A 17,378-nucleotide genomic window follows, 5' to 3' on the forward strand; every position below is an offset into this window, starting at 1 on the left:
TATCTGTCCAAACCGTTGACCATTCCCCCAGTCAATATTGGATCATTGAGTCCCCCTAATCCTTTATCCCCCTTCTATATAAATAACCTAGCACCTTCATTCCGACCTGGTCCTTGCTCTTTAGTACTCAATTTTTTAGGGAGACCTTCCTATGACCAAGTCGTCAGAGTGGAAAGTTTAACTTGTATTGGGAGAAAGTGTTAAATGAAGAACATTACCAAGGTGTGGAAGATATTCTAGATAGATCTCAATCAATGTTTGACCAAACTCCTGAGATTAGTGAATATCCCTCATCTGATTCCACTGACACTGATGATGATAACTGTACCCTCAAGTGGATGATGGTTCAAAGAATAATGGTTCCCACATCCACAAAAGAAAAGGAGAAGGTAGTTGAAGATTCACCTAAAATGAGACCTTCCACCAGAGCAGTTACTCAAAACCTCATTGGTAATGCCTTGAATTCCAACAAGGTAATCTAGTTTGGCAATTTTCGAAGTGCCTGGTGAAAATGTAGTGGAGATTTTTGGAGAAGGTTCTGACGAGGAGTGTGTGAGAAGCTTCTATTGATAAAAAGCACAAATCATCTAAGAAGGTGACTAAGGTAAAAATCAAAAGAAAAGCTAAGACTTGTTCGGAAAAGGGTTGTCTTGGATAAGAGAAAAGGAAAAGATTAACAAAAGAAGAGGGAAACATCAAAGATGCAAAAGAGACACTTCTCTGGCTGACAAGCAAATATCTGAAGAAGGACCTGGTCCCAAATGGAATCTAGAAGACCAAACAGAAAACATAGAGACCATCATCAATAATTTGCATTTGAGGAAGGTTCTGGGGCGGAAGGGTGTTCGAAAAGGATATCATTCACAAACCAGGAATGGACTCACTGTATGATCTTGTGGATATTCAATCTTGGATCCACCTTTTAAAGACCAAATCCCAGTGCTTCATGAGGAAGAATACGAGAGTTCTATTACAACATTAATTTTTTAGAACATGGAAGCATTAGCACCAGGGTGAGCAATCATAGTCTGAAGTTGGATGATGACTTGCTTAGGAATATTTAGGAGTACCCAGGGGTAGGATCAAGTCCGTTGCTGGTAAAACTTGCAGTGTAGAATTTTTGAAGGACTGCTCAAAGATTCCTAACACTCGTCGTGCTGGATTTCCGAAGAAGATCATGAAAGGTGAGTATCAGTTGATCTTCAAATTTGTCAACAAAGTTATTATTCCTTGAATGGAAAAAAGGACTATGACCTCTGCAACTGATCTATTCATCATGAAGTCACTATGAAAGTTTGAACCTTTGGATCTTTTTGCTCTGATGATGGAACACATGTACAAAACAGTAATAAAACACAAGGGAAAACATGGCATGAGGTGTGTATACTTTTCGACAAAGGTGTTTCACCATTTCAACATCCTTGTGGGAGCACGTAAAATTGGTACTGCCAAATAAACGTTCACCCTAAGCACTTTGGTTGAATGTGATTGTATTAAAGGGAAGGGGAATCCATTGAGTAAGGTATCTCAGTTGATTAAGGAACAGGACAAATTGAAGCATGAATTGGTTGCGATGGTTGTGCTAGTGATCAACATGGAGGCTGAAATTGCTCAAAGCGCAAACAAAGGGACCTTATAATGAGGTTGTCCAGGAGTTACACAAGTAGAATGCTGAGCCCACGACCAAGGATTTTTTTTCAAGAGAAGATGATCAAGCATAATAATGCAGCAAACTCTTGGCTCACCCTTGTTATCAACTCCCTCTCTCATATGCCTCCCTCCTCTTAGTCCCTGCTATGTCTTTTCTTTGTACAAAAAGTGTCTGGGGTTCTTAGTTTTCAGTTTAACTTAAATGTATTGACTGTTGATTTTTTTATGCTTATGAAATGGAATCCTATTTTGTTTTGTCTAAATTCTCTTTCTTTCTAGCTTAATAACTATGTTGGTGTTGTCCTTGACTGTGGTCTCACTTATCAATCTTACCTCTTTTGTTGGTTTACTACACTACTTTTTTATGATGCCAAAAAGTGGAATAAATTAGGGGGTCTTCAGATGATGTTTTAGTTGATGTGAGCGACAGGAGGAAGAAAAGATAAATAAGGAGTGTGTCTACATAACAAGGGAAAGAAAATGCAGACACCCGCGTATGATTTGTCATCATCAAAAAGGGATAAAAATGTTATCTGTAGTTATGCTAAACCCAGAGACCTTGTGAATTGACCTGGTCCATGGTATTATAAAGTTCTCTCTACTTTCAGGTTGAAAAAGGTACAATTGGTTGGTGCACGGTCTCCAACTGATGACTTGATAAATCTAGGGACCTTGAGAAGGTACTTGTCCGCGGTGCGACATACACCACGAGGTTGGAATAAGTACAAGTGGTTAGTTCATAATCTCAAAATGTGGCAGAAAGTACAGAGACCTTGACCAATGGCGTGGTCTCGAAGGTTGTGACTATTCTACATTAACCTAATTTCCAATAGTGAAAATCTTAGTTTTTGCAACTTGAAAAAAACTTTCAAGAACTTCTGCAAAGGCTAACTGAAAAGTGAAGATTCATCCTCAAGATCAAACTTGAACCAATAGAGCTGCCAGCTTAGTGGTCGTATTATTTTTTCTTATGAACCTATCTTGTAAATCTGATCCTCAAGCTATAAAGGAATCAGATAGTTATTTGGTGTTACATTCTAAATTAGTTAGAGTTAATTGATTTAGTGGCAAGTGTTGTATCTGTCTAGGGAAAATCTAAATCATCTAGAGTTAGATGTTTTAGTGGGCAGTGTTATATCCGCTTTGAAAAGTCTAAGTTATCTAGGGAAAATAGCTTAGTGGGCGGTGTTGTATCTGCTTAGGCTATTCAAGTAATAGGTACATTACTTGTTCGTGAGATTAATAACTTTTTCTCACATTGGTTGTAACTGGGTTCATTTTTTCTTGATAAGATTAGTGAAGCGGTTGAGAATCTTGCACAACAGTTCGTGGTTTTACTCCTTGAGCAAGAAGGTTTTCACGTAAACTGTTTGTGTGGTGTTATTATTGTTATTTACTTTACAATATCTGTCGGGCTCAGTGAAGGGACCTGGTCCGTTAACTGGTAGTGGACGCATGTATTCTATCACACTTGTTTTTATAATCATGAAACTAAGAGTTATAGATTACCTAACTGGAGTGATTAAATCAATCATTTGGCCTATGCAAATGATACTATTATTCTCACTAATGTTGATAAAAGATCTTTATAATTAATAATGGAAACTCTTACTCTTTATGAATCTCAGTCTGGTCAACTTATAAATAAAGGAAATAGTTTTTTTATATGTTTAGTAAGGTTGCTCATTCTGTGGTTCAAGAAATGAAGGATATTTCTGATTTCTTAGAGATAGATTTCCCAAGATGTATTTAGGATGTCCTATTAGCTAGACATGCTAAAAATAAGAAGGTTCATTTCTCTGAACCCATCAAAAAGATTATGACAAACTACAAGTTTGGAAAACGACGTAACTCTCTTTTGGAGGTAGGGTAGTGTTAATTAATTGTGTTCAAAGTATCCGTATATGCCAATTATTATCTCTTATGAGCCTTTAAAATGTGTTATACATGATATTCACATAATATTGGCAAAGTTCTTGTGGAATTTCAAGGAAGACTGTAGAGCTACACATTGGATTGGATGGAATGATATTTGGCTCCCTAATTAAAGCAGAAAACAGTCTCGGTTATTAATCCCTGCTTGATTTTTCCAAGGCTTTATTTGCTAAATTGTGGTAAAATTTTAGGAATCACTTTTCTCTTTGGTTTAATTTTTGTGGAAAAAGTATTGCAAGAGACATAGTCCTCAGATAGTGGAATGGAGAGGGGTTCCAAGTCTGGAAGTTGATGTTAATAGCTAGGAACTATATAGAGAGATATTTCCACATACAAAGGCTTTACCATAAATGCAGATAATACAAGCCGATACACAGGGCATGACATGAAAAATATCAAGGACACAAATTCAGGACAAGTATACAATAACAAGGAATTAAAAATCAGTTCAGAGCTCTATAAAGTGTTTCAATATGTTATTTTATGTTATAAGATCGAGATAAGGGTGCTTACCTCTCTAGATCTAAAATCATATGGGGTGGTATCAATTTTGTTGGAGATCATCTTGTGTAAGAGTGATGATATACGAAGGAAGATGCTCTAAAATTGATGATGACCTGAAATTGACGTCTAAACGAATCTTTCCATAGAGTGATTTGAGTGAGGTTTTAATCATCTTGTAGATCTATCTCGGCTAAGATTTTCACTCATTAATTTGAAGAGGTCTTCCTAGGTGCTGCTTTATGGTGATAGTGAAAGATTTTGACGTATAAGTGATTTTACTGGGAAGTTGGATGCGTTGAAGATTTTAGCTATGTCTAGTGGATGTGTGAGGGCTATCAATGGGCTGGCTTTCCATCGGAGAAGACGAAGCTTTATTCGGAGATTTGAGGAAAGTCGGCTGACCTTTTTGGGGATTAAATTTTCAAATGGGTTTCACTCCTTTGTTATTTAATTTTGTTGTTTTATTTTTCAGGTTTGGGCCTCTTTAGGGTCTAGTATACTTTCTTTCTTATTATTAATAAATACACTTTCGAATAAAAAAAACACATGAGTTTCACTTCTAATCCTATTCACTTTTAATATACAACTCCAATAATATTAACCAGTGTTTATTTTTTAACACACATGACTCCATTTTTAGTTTAAGTCAACTTTAAACCATGGCAAGTAACATTTATATATGAAAATTGTGTGAAAAAAGATCAAGATTATTCTTATAAAAAATTCAGGCTAAATAGGAGTTTTGTTAGGGTTTGCCCAAATTATCTATCATAATTAGATCTTTTTTGGTGAAAAGGTTTTTTTTTTGGAAAAAATTTCTTCCCTATTTAGTTGATACTTTCATGGAATAGAGGTTTTGAATTTTTACAAAAAATAAAATACTTTCTTCTCATGCCAGCACACAATAACATCAACAATCCGGTTCTTAAAGAGTTTTATGTAGGGGAAATTATTCACTCAATAAATTTTATGCATTTTTAATATAAGTTTCAACTTTCTTTCGAGTATGTAGGCTACTACTTGACCATACCAAAATAAACATTAAATTTGTCAACTTGTTATTTAGATACAAACACTTGTAATAGTTGCTTCTTTTGCTTAGCTTATTGAACGTGAAAAAATTTGAAAATATACTCCATCAAACCCCTAATGTTCAATGTTTTCATTCTTTATTTTTATTAAAAGGCTCGAAATCAATTTCCCAAAACTAAATCACATACACATTTGTTTTCCAGATTGAAACAAAGAAGAAACAAGTAAAGATATGGTACCTAATACAATTCAACCCCAAAAGTCTTACGAGAGAAGGACGATCCAAGTGCATATAGCAAATCACCCGTGTGGGACTTTAACCACTCTAACAAAATAAAACCAAAACCCCTTTACCTGTCAAAATAAATATATATAAAAAAAGAAAACAAAAAAACAATTCACTCAAACACCAAATGGTTGTTGGGTATGGAGCAAGAATTGATGTGAAAGAGAGGAATTTGAAAAGTTGAGAACTTGAAGAATTGAGAACTTGAAAAGTCCTCTTATGCTTTAATGAAAATGCATTTGTCCCTCATCGGTTGTAGAAAGAAAAATATGAGAGTTTAAATACAGAAACAATCCTATTAATTGTTAAAAGGGTTGGAAAGAGGGACCCCCTCGCGCCGCTGTCGTCATCGCTCGTCTCGGTTACGGCTATGGCTGTGGCAAATGATCGAGAGATTATTTTTTGGACAAAGTTTGTTTTAGTTATTTAATTAATTATTATTTAATTAATTAATTAAATGGACAAAAATGTTTTCAATTAATAAGTTGATAACAAAATTTGAAAATTAACCGAAATATTTCAACTTTTTAGTTGACTAAGCCAACCCTACTTGGATCCGCACGCGACACATTTTTCTTCGTGTACTTTCCTGTTGTGGATTGGTTCACTGACAGTAGAGTTTTTTTGTAACTACACTCTACTAATTAATATCATTTTACCTTGGGAGGTTATATTCCAAATCAAACCTCGGATACAAGTGGGGAATAATTTTTTTAAGGGGACACTGTGAGTTCAGCGAACTTGATCTTTTTCCGATTTAAAAGGTTTTTTCAGATTTTGGTACATTTTTTTTTATAGATTTTAGTTTTTGTAAATTAAAATTTTGTTCATCTCTCTTACTGGTTCTATAAATTTCATTTACTTCGTGTTTTTGAACAATTTATTGGAATCAGTAATTTCTGGTTTTATAACACAAATTGGGAACAATGGTATACTAAAGAAAACAACAAGTACATATAACTTAATTCCAGCTGAACATAAAGGCACAATTCAACACAGAACAGAGCAAAAGTATCATTTTCAACAGTCGAAAAGTTAACTTAATTAAAAGCTACTCAGGTCATGCTTTGTTGTTTTTTTCTACAGAACAAGTTCACTTCTTCCGTGAATTGTTGTGTCCTGCAATGCATTCTTGATAGCTGATATCGTCTTTATTCAGCGGAAAATAGACGTTCATAAACATTAAAATGTAGCACCTTCAACATCCATGCCGTTTGGTGGTCAACCTACAAAGACATATAGAGAAGTTTTACAATTATACACATGAAGTTGTGACAGTAGTTGAAAAGATCTATATCGAAGATACAAATTTAAGGTCTTCTAAGAAGGGCTGATGAACTCAATCGAAGAATGTCCTTAAAGGTATTGTCAAATAGCTGAGGAGGAACTTTTCTTATGAATGCCTCAGATGGCCTGTATTGTGAAGTTTGATCAAACAATAAATCCAAGAGAGATATAGATGATACTTATAAAGAAAATCACAATTATACATAAAACATGAGCAGTAAGGATGGGAATGTTTACCTGATGAACTTGAATACTTATGAAAGACTCAGAAAACATTGTATCACATACATTAGATGCAACAAACAAGGTTTTTCAGTAAGTTTCTGTACACTAGGTACAAGACCTCTACTATCGAGTAGAAGTGTTCAGGCGTTGCACAACAATAGGACATTACCTTCTCTTGCATCAGAATTTTCATAACTATGAGAGTTGCAACCTGTGTGGATGTACAACATTCATGTCATATGATCCAAGAAACAATATAGCACTATAAACTAGAAAAATCATTCAGAAACACTATGTATAAAACAGAATGGAAAATCAAGAGTGACAAACATATCACACGTTCTAGAAGGGATGCTTTAGCACTAGGTATACCATGTGCCTTAGATGTATACAGGAAAGAGTCAGGGGTGAAGAAGGAAGGTCATCAAACACCATTCACCAGATATTACACTGTATGTATAAGATAAAAATTATGTTTTATGTATATATAATAGATATTGAATGTCGTTGATTTTTTCCTATGTTCACTTCTTTATATTTTACGCTTATTAAAATTTGGCTTAGTCTCATAAACTATTGAACATTATTCACATATTCCAAACTTTCATTCGAGATACGTGTTTATTAAGATAATACAGATACATTCTTCTGATGAATAACAATAAAACTAAACTACATCATTCTGTGGTTACCTTAAAACCACTCTGAAGAACGTAGATGAAAGAAACTTGTTAGTTCAGGGCTGATATAAAGTTTTGATGATTTAACAAACTTAGAGATCTTATAAGGAATCAAATTCTTGTTATTGTGACTATTGATAGTGAATGAATGATACACTTAGTGTGAGGTATATTTTTGTGTTATCATCAAAAAGGGAAAAATGTTATATTTTAGGTGTTTTGATGATCCTCACAAATAGAGAGACACGTGCTCTCGTGCAGATTCAAATGAGGTACAATTATAAAGCTGTCATGTCAGGTGATTAAGTGAAAAGTGCAGTGTCCTACACTAGTAGGAATAGCGGACGAGATTGTGTGTTTTGGTGTCTCACAAATGCAGGGACTCCCTGCAAAATGGGGCACAACTTTACAAGTTTTTCGCGTCAGGAGGTTGGTGAAGCATCAACATACTAGACCAATCAGAATGAACGCAGTTATTTGTCCTTCGGTCTGTAACTCTTTATAGTTGACTTAGCCAACATGACAAACAACAAATAAATTTGTTCATTCAAAGAAGGAAGTCACCAGCAAGCCTCTCAAGAACTCAAAAAGAAGTTTGCAAGGGACCTGCTGATCCCTGTAAGATTTCTTATGTGAAAAGGTGACAAGACAGCTGTCAGAAAAGCTACTACTGTAGGTGCACAACTATTCTAACAGCAGGCTTTCAGTCAATGGGAAGGTCTCAACGAATTTGTGCTAATTTATATTATGTCTTTCCAACAAATACAAACTTAAGATTTTGCAAATAAAACCTGAATTTTGTCTGAAAATAAGCTTGAAAAGAAGGTCATCTTCAAGGAAGAACATTGCTCAACTCAACAAAGTGACCTTATAGACTAAAGAAGAGTGTTTGTTGTATTTAGAGTTTTGTGTATTATGTGCTTACATTGTAAATTGATCTTAATATATCCAATATTCAAATCTTGTTTTGGTTTCTAAAAGTCTAAGTCATCTAGAGTTAGGCGATTTAGTGAGCAATATTGTCGTTGCTTAGTCAAATTCTAATTCATCTAGTGGTAGGTGGTTTAGTGGGTGGTGTGGTATCCGCTTAGTTGAAGTATAAGTTATCTAGAGGTGATAGCGTAGTGGACAATGTTGCATTTGCTCTGGCTCGTCTAAGTAATAGGTGGTATTTCATAGTGTAGAGATTAGCAGGCTAATCTCATTTTGTAAAATAACTTTTACTTTTGCTCTGAGAAAATTAGTAGAACCAGTTTGAAAAGTCATGTTGATATAGGTCTTGGTTTTACTCCCTTGAAGAGGTTTCCATGTAAAGTTATCTGTTCAAACATTACTTTCAGCACTTATTTTACTGTTTGTTATTTTAATTGGATGCATATTTTTAGTTATTGCTCTTGTTGAGTGAAGGTACCTGGTCCTTGATTTATAAGTGGGCGCATACATTCCAACAAAACTCATAATTTCTAAGCCATTAACCTTATTTATATGCACGTTATGTCTGGTAAGGATGCTATAGATCGAACCTATTCAAGTTTTATAATACAGCCTAGATATACCTAACATCTTTTAATGGGGATCAATATCATGAATACAATTTGTCTAACAATAAACTTAATTAGAATTATAGAGCTACGACAAAATCAAACTTCAATAAACAACAAAATGAATTGTACCAGTCTATTGTAGAAGTTATTACTCATTTTTTTAGTTGTTTCATTTTCCAACTTTAACAAGGAAGAGTAGGGGAAGGGGAAGTAAAAGATGATGGAAAAATAGTACATTTGTTTAGTTCAATCCACTTTATCAAACAAATAGAGATAATTTTGATTACTCCACCAAAAAGAAAACAAAAGACAGTTGGTCTTTTGATAAAAAATATGATATCTTAGACGAGGTAGGAGTAACTTCGGTGGAAGACAAGATGCGCTCTGAACATGTGATGAGGAGATGCATGGATGCCATAATGTCCTTTTTAGTTCCATCTCCTTGAGTTTCTTATCACAATGTCGAAAGGCAGGATTTCTGGGGGGAGGTGCAGGGAAGTGACTATGGATAGATTTAGTAGAGGTAGAGGTAGACCGAAAGTGTATCGGGAGAGGTGATTAGACGGGACTTGACATAGTTTCCAGTTCTCGAGGACTGGACCTCAGATAGGAAAGTGCGAAAGATACAAAATACGGTAAAATGTTAGTTGGTAAGAGTGTGTCCATATTAGCTAGTAGGTTGGACTGCATTGTCTCGCTGCCCCTGGTAGTCATAGTAGTACTCTCATAATTTCATATTCTTAGGTTTCTTTTGCTATCTATGGTTATATATAGTCTGATTATAGGATTATTTTATTTTAACACTCTTCTGCTACTTTTGTCATTATTGGACTGTTTTTGTCTTGAGACGAGGGTCTATCGGAAACAACCTTTCTACTTCACCTCTGAGGTAGAGGTATTGCATATATTTACTGTACCCTCCCAAAACCTATGAGATTCTACGGCATATGTAAATTAAACAACAAAGTATAATCACTGAACACATTCAATCTTGAAGAAAACTAGAAAAAGTAAATCTATCAAATGAACGTAGTGACAACAGTGAAAAGAGTTGTTCAATGGACGGATACCTTTACTAGGGCACCGAGAACACCCAAGATGGTGAGCCTCAAATATACCAAAGGCTTGTCGTGTCCACTAGGCTTGAGAAATGGGTAGAAATAACATGGTATTTTAGCTGCAAAATGAAATTACTAGAAGAGTTAACTATTTCTCATACAAAAGTAAAAAACATTCTTTAAAGGCACAAAGTTAGAATTTGAGGTAAACTAGACCATTGAAAGGACATATTTCCATCAAAAATAATTTGCAGGCGCATGATCTGCATTCTCACTGCAAAAATAATAGTGAAGTTGAATTTATCTTTTTGAAAGACTTTCTTGTTTAACTTCAGCAAAGAATCTTTCCATATTCATACAAAGACTTGATTCACTCTTACTAGTCATTTGGCCTTGACCTTATTTTCATTTAAATTTTATCATTTCATATATTGACTTACCTTCTATAAGCTCCTTTCTTGTTTCTGGATTTTTGGCCATAACCTGTAGAATATATCCATAAAGGAATAAGGTGGATACAAATAACAAAGTTGTAGAAAATTGGTGCGAGAAATAAGCAATAATACATGATCAAAACTTCATTTCATGACAGCCTCATCTCAACAGAAGCTTGTTGAAAAGCTAGTTACAATTGAAAAATCATCTTACCCCAGTATGTTAGTTTTTGAGAATTATATGTTGTTCATACACTTAACTGAAGTGAATATGGAGGATCATTGCACCACAAAAGTAAGTAATAATAATTAAGCATTCAATACTTACTTTCAGTTACTTGTATAGTGAAATGTTCTAATAGAGAACTTATAACATAACATAACATGAAATATCAGTTACAGTGAAATACTGTTGTATAAAGTGATTGTTGTAGAGAGGTCTGACTGTGATTAGAACTGTTGTTGGCCCAAACTATTTACTAATGTATAATTTAGGTGATTTTAGTATGAACCTGAATTTTATGGCTGTCACGAAATGTGACATAAATAGGGACAAACTGCACTTCATATGGCTGTCAAAGAAAAAAAATCTTATGTTGTGGAGAATCTAAAAAGAACTGATCCTTCGTTGAAAAAAAGCCTTGCATATTGCTGCTCGAAAAGGCAGGGATCCGGTATGTTCTTTTACTAATACAACAGCAATCATTTCTGCTATATGAATTCTCACTTTCCATATGGTATGTTCTGTTTCAGATACATTTAGATATGTTTATCCTATCGAATTAAGGAACCATGACATATATGTTTAGTTAAAAGGTTCCAAACAACTTCCCTTTCTTAACGTAACATTCGCATTGTAAACAAATATGGGAAAGTACACTTGTTTGATGGGATATTACTAACCTGAAACAAAGCAAGAGTGTTACACGCTTGAGTTGACTCCTCCATAGATAGCATTGGGGGTGACAACTTCCAATACACTTATATGACTTCCTGATATTCATAAAAACATTGTTTTCTTCGATATCGACATGTCTACTTAGATTTCACAAATTGTTATGTTTTGTAGGGCTAGATTTGAAAATACTAAGATGTCTGCTAACTTTATTAGTAAACAGGTGACCAAGACATTGCATATGTCCTTCAACGGTCTTTTTCCTATCTTAAACACTCTTCTTGAATGGCATGAAATAGCTAAGCAGGTGATCAACATCAAGATGTTTCCATGGCATAAACTCAACACATATGTCCTAATAATGTAATTTGAAATTTTAGATTTGCGAGTCTAAAATACCATTTAAAGTGATTAGACTTATAAAAACATATCCACTTCTCCTATGCATTAAATTGGGGTCCTTAAATTGGTTGTTTGGGAACTTCACCTCAAATATACTTCGCTAGTGAGGTCTATGGGTCGTAAACAAGATAATGAAGGTGCACTGCAAAGCCTGAGTTTGGCGAAGAGAATCCACAAACCGTAAAAGTTTCTACGAATCGTAGTTTGGATTCGTGAAAGAAGTTCTAAGACTATGAATTCTTTGAACTCTACGAAGGGGGTTGACGACAGGTAAAGGAAAGTCGCATCATCCCTTAGAATCAAGGAGTGCAATTGGTACAAACTGTCGGTTACTGCTCTTACTTGTTTCTCCCTTTCAATATTTTTCTCCTTTTTGTTTCTAGTAGGCATTAATTAGTAAGGTTGACACCCGTTGTCCCTTGGGCTCCTGATGTATTCCAATCTCGATTAGTCCTTAAATCATTCTAACACAACTTACTAGTTGGATGTTGTTAGATTAGAATATATTCAAATTTAGGCTGTTACTTCAACTCAGATAGTCCACTAACCAGGTGGATTAGAATAACCTATATTGCCAAACAAAAAAGGAGGGGTGGGGTGGGATGGTGGTTCTTCTATAGGTATAGAAATTGGAAGGATGATCTTTATACAACTTAGCGAGATTCTAGGGGTTTCAAAGAGTATTGAGCGTCTTTTTAACAAAATAATACAAATTCAGTCAAACCATATGATTTACATACAAATTCGATTAAAACATATAACTAACTTACATACAATTATGATGTTGTATGTATTTTATTTGTTATTGAATTTATTTTTATGTCATGTGTATTTCAATGTATACAATTTATTTTGTCTTCCTCTTCAAGTTTCAATATGATATTTCAATGAAACCACCTCTCTAATTGAAATTTTGATACAATTAACTCCAAAGGATATCATCAATAGTTTGCGGAAAAAATTCAATCCGAATAAATAACAATTTTGTGAGAGATCACTTCAATTGGTTTGTCAATGAAATTTTTTAGCAAAGTTATTGAAGCCTAAAATTAAGAAAAATGAAGTATTGCTTACTTTGTACACAAATGATAAATAAACTTATTTAGTAATCAAATAGGATTTTCCCTCATATTGATAATTAACTATATAATTTTATTTGTATATCGTAAAATTCCCAAAAGTACTTGTAATCATCATCCTATAACAATACAAATTATTTATTTTATTGAAAAAATTAGATGATTGTATTCATGTTACTCAAGAATTGCATTAGTAATCTGTCTACTTATAGAAATTACATTCCTAATTTTTATTATTGACAAAATTAAATAAATTTCTCTTTTTTGAAAAATTGAAATGCTTACCCTTAGGCTAGCTTGTGAATCACTTAATTAGGGCTTGTAAATGACCATTTTGGTACATATGACATATTAAATAATATATAACACGAGAAAAATAATCATATAAGTGATTTATACGAAGGACTAACAAAAATTCATCTAATGTGAAATTTAACGGTCTTTCTAAAATAGCATCTTAAAAAAATATGAGATCCATAAATTTCTTTGTCTTTATATCTCAAAAATGCATAACAAGCACATATATAGAATAGCAAACACGAACATCAAATGTATACAAATGAATTAAGAAAAATGTATATAAAAAAATATTTGAAATATGTAATATACCTTGATGAGTTGACACATGACTTTTCCACGAAGATTATTGTCATGAGTAACAACACCAACTGATTTGGAGTGAGATCATTTAAGTCATGAGAATTTTGTTGCATATCCGCAGGAGAAGAGGAAATATTGCATACCGATCGCGATGATAACAATGTAGATTCAAGAAATGGTGACTTTGATGGATTCTCCATAAAATTTTTTAAGGAAAAACTTTATCCTTTTGATTTTTTTTTCAAATGAGAAAGAAGACAATAAAGAGAAACATTTTGACTCACTTTTAACGGTGAAAGAAAAAAAGATTTATTTGCTCAATTCATTGGAAGAAACTTAGGAGATGGACAAATGTATAATTATATTTAATTTTTTGGCTTATGTAGATTCTTACAATTAAGGGAGAAAAGTTATGTTTTACAATAGTATTTATTATTTAACCCCTTCTAATTTAAATGACACTCTTTTTATTTTTGACCGAAATGGATATTATTTTATGCAGATATTTAAGTTTTGTATGTGTTGGTTTCAAGTTTTTATTTTTTTCATCCACCCCACCCCACCCCTACCCACCCACCCCCACCCCAACAGCCCCACCCCATCTTTGCCCCAAAAAGATTAAGTTTATTTTTTTAAAAAACATTTTCAATTTTAAAATTATTTTTTACTCTCTTATATAAAATATATTTTCTAAAAAAAATCATTCATAAGGAAAACATTAATAAAAATCTCTTTCACAAAATATTTCTATTCACCAACCAAACATGAGAAAATGAGTCAAAAATCGACTTGTTTCCATTAAAATATTTTCCATGAAACATATTTTCCTTCATACCAAAACACACCCTTAGTGTCAACTTCAACACTTTGATACTATACATATCTATAGATTACAGAAGTAGATACATTTCTAACATAGTCACTTTGATAACTATACCATATAATTACTAAAAAAAAATTATCATCAGAAATGGAAGATTCTAACTGCTACCCTCAATTACATCAATTTCATGATAACCAAATAAATATTTGACTAAACAATTATATTATATAATTGCACTGACACTCAAATTCAATTACAAAACATTCAAAAGTAACATCTAAAATTATATTCTTACAATTTATTGTTTAGATTTGAAATGATGGACTGACTTGAGACTTGAGAGTTGTTGTTGTGTTGGTAGCCCATACTTTTATTTAGCAAAAGGTCCCATCAAGAATGACTAATCAACAAAAAAAAATAATCCACATAATGCATATACCTTCTCCTAATAGTAATTGGAAATCACTTAAAACAATGTGATAAACGAAATGAACCATACAAATTCTAGCGTAATCGAGAGTTACAGAAATAAAGGTATGAAGATAAATCCTAGGTCAAATTATTTACTTATAAAATGGACTAAATAGAATGTTGTGATACATTGCGGCTTATTGGTGTTCGAGAGAAACCAATTTGATTCGGGGTAAACTGCTCGAGAGAGAGTTTATTCCCAGCAAAGTCTAGCTTAGTCACTGATTTACAACAGTTAACTATTAATTGCAATTACCCGGTTATTTACCTTAGCCCATAATCATATCGATCACGTCCCAAAAATTCCGTCTCCATGCTCGTATTAATTTACCATTTTTCTTTATGATTAATTACAAACCCCCTTTGATATTTGACACTTGTGTCACCCTATAATTTGAATCATGTTTTCATTCATAAATGTCTTTTAACTATGATTGACTTGAACTGATTTTCACTTGGCTACTTATTATTTCTCGAAAACACTCCTTTTTGAACGATTTCAACCCTCAATTGGGTTATATTATTAATAGCAATCGTTGGCACTTGACATGGAAGTAGTGTTTTGATAATCCTGAAAGATCATTACGGCACCAAGAGCACTAAAGGCAGTGATCCTCACATACTCCAAAGGCTTGTTATCGACACAAGGCTTGAGAAATGGATGGAAATAATGTGGTATTTTAGCTGCAAAGATAAGTTGCTATAAGAGTTAACTGTTTCTCACATAACAATATAAAGAATTATTTCAGAAACTTGATTCACTTTAACGAGTAGTTGTGCATAAATTTCATTTCAATTGGTATTGTTTCGAGAACTAACATTACCTTTTATGAGGTCCTTTCTTGTTTCTGAATTATCAGCCATAACCTGAAGAATACTCATACAAAGATCAAAATTCAGTTCATGAAGACCTCATATAGAAAGAAGCTTCATCAAAAACCAGTTACAATTTAAAATCTTTACCGAGTATGTTAGTGTTTGAGAATTACTTTTTTTGCACACACTTATCGCTAATTGCCACTATAAATACAGATTTAGCAGGAATTGAGCTATTGTCGCTAATTAATTATCGCTAAAGATCATTTTTGATGTAGTGGTCTTATCATATGCTTATAAACAACATATTTCCAGTGATTTCCACGAACTAAAACATTACAACATAAAGCACAATCACGAAATGTAACAAGTCTTGCACAATTTACTAGTACATTGATCATCTCGTGACTATTGAGAATGCATGACATCAGATGGTTCTATTTCTCAATCTTTCTGATTTTTTTGCTACTTCAATGCACTATTTTGATGGTATATTACTGAACTGAAACAAAGCAAGAGCACGACAAGCTCGAGTTTCTTCCGTCATAGATAGCATTGAGGGTGAAAACTTGCAATACACTGATATGATTTCCCCAAATTCATAAGACAAATTTTATTATGCGTTCATTGACAACTTCTTGCACATTATCATTTTGCCCCTAGACTAGATTAAAGTACTATAAATATTTAGTTAATTACATGTTTAAATATTAGTGATCATATATTCATTTTATTATTACTAATATTGAGAAAAAAAAACTTGAAAATTGAAATACTATTTTGCCCTATACTAGATTAAAATATTATAAATATTTAATTAATTACATATTTAATATTAGTGATAATTAATTATTACATTGACAAAATGGAGAGTTCATGGGTTCAACGGAGGATTGTTTACTCTTTCAAATTTTGATCGAGGTTTATTGCATTTATTTAATATTCTTAAAGTTGTTCTTTTTTTAAAATCTATTTTCCCCCTTCAAACCTTCAAATAATATTTAATTTAAAGCTTTAAGATGTCTCTTGGTATTCTTTATTTTTATCTATATAAATTCATCTTTTTTTTAATTCATGAAACTCACATCCAAAATTATCCTTTTCATTTTATAGTTAAAGTAGTGAAGCCATCAACATCTAAAGTATATGATATATTTGCCTTAATATGATTATATATATCACTTTATAAAAATAAAGTGATTTTTCTATTTGATTCATACTTTATTTTGACTAGATGGAGAAAACTTTTGAATTTTGATTGGATATGAGATAAGGTGTAGACAAAAACATAGAAAATTACGTGTCAATTTTGTATTTCTTTTTTCATTTATATAATGTTATGATTAAAGTCTTAGGAACGATGCTTATATGTTATTTTTGTCTTCTATGTCTATTTTTTATTTTACTATTAGTCTTCTTTAATTTAATTTTCTATAAATTATTACCATAACATTTATTTGAGATTGTTACATTTTCGTACTCATTAAACATGTTTTCATTGAATTTTAATCTTCCCAATGAATTAATAACATATTGCATGATACAAATAAAGGGAATCCCTTAGATTTCATTTGAATGAAGTTCGTATTATTCATGAATTTGAAAATGCATCCATCCCTTTCAATGTTATCCAATTCATCACACAATTATTCAAATA

Source organism: Solanum lycopersicum, chromosome 7 (assembly GCF_036512215.1).
Source record: "Solanum lycopersicum chromosome 7, SLM_r2.1".
NCBI classification, from domain to species: domain Eukaryota; kingdom Viridiplantae; phylum Streptophyta; class Magnoliopsida; order Solanales; family Solanaceae; genus Solanum; species Solanum lycopersicum.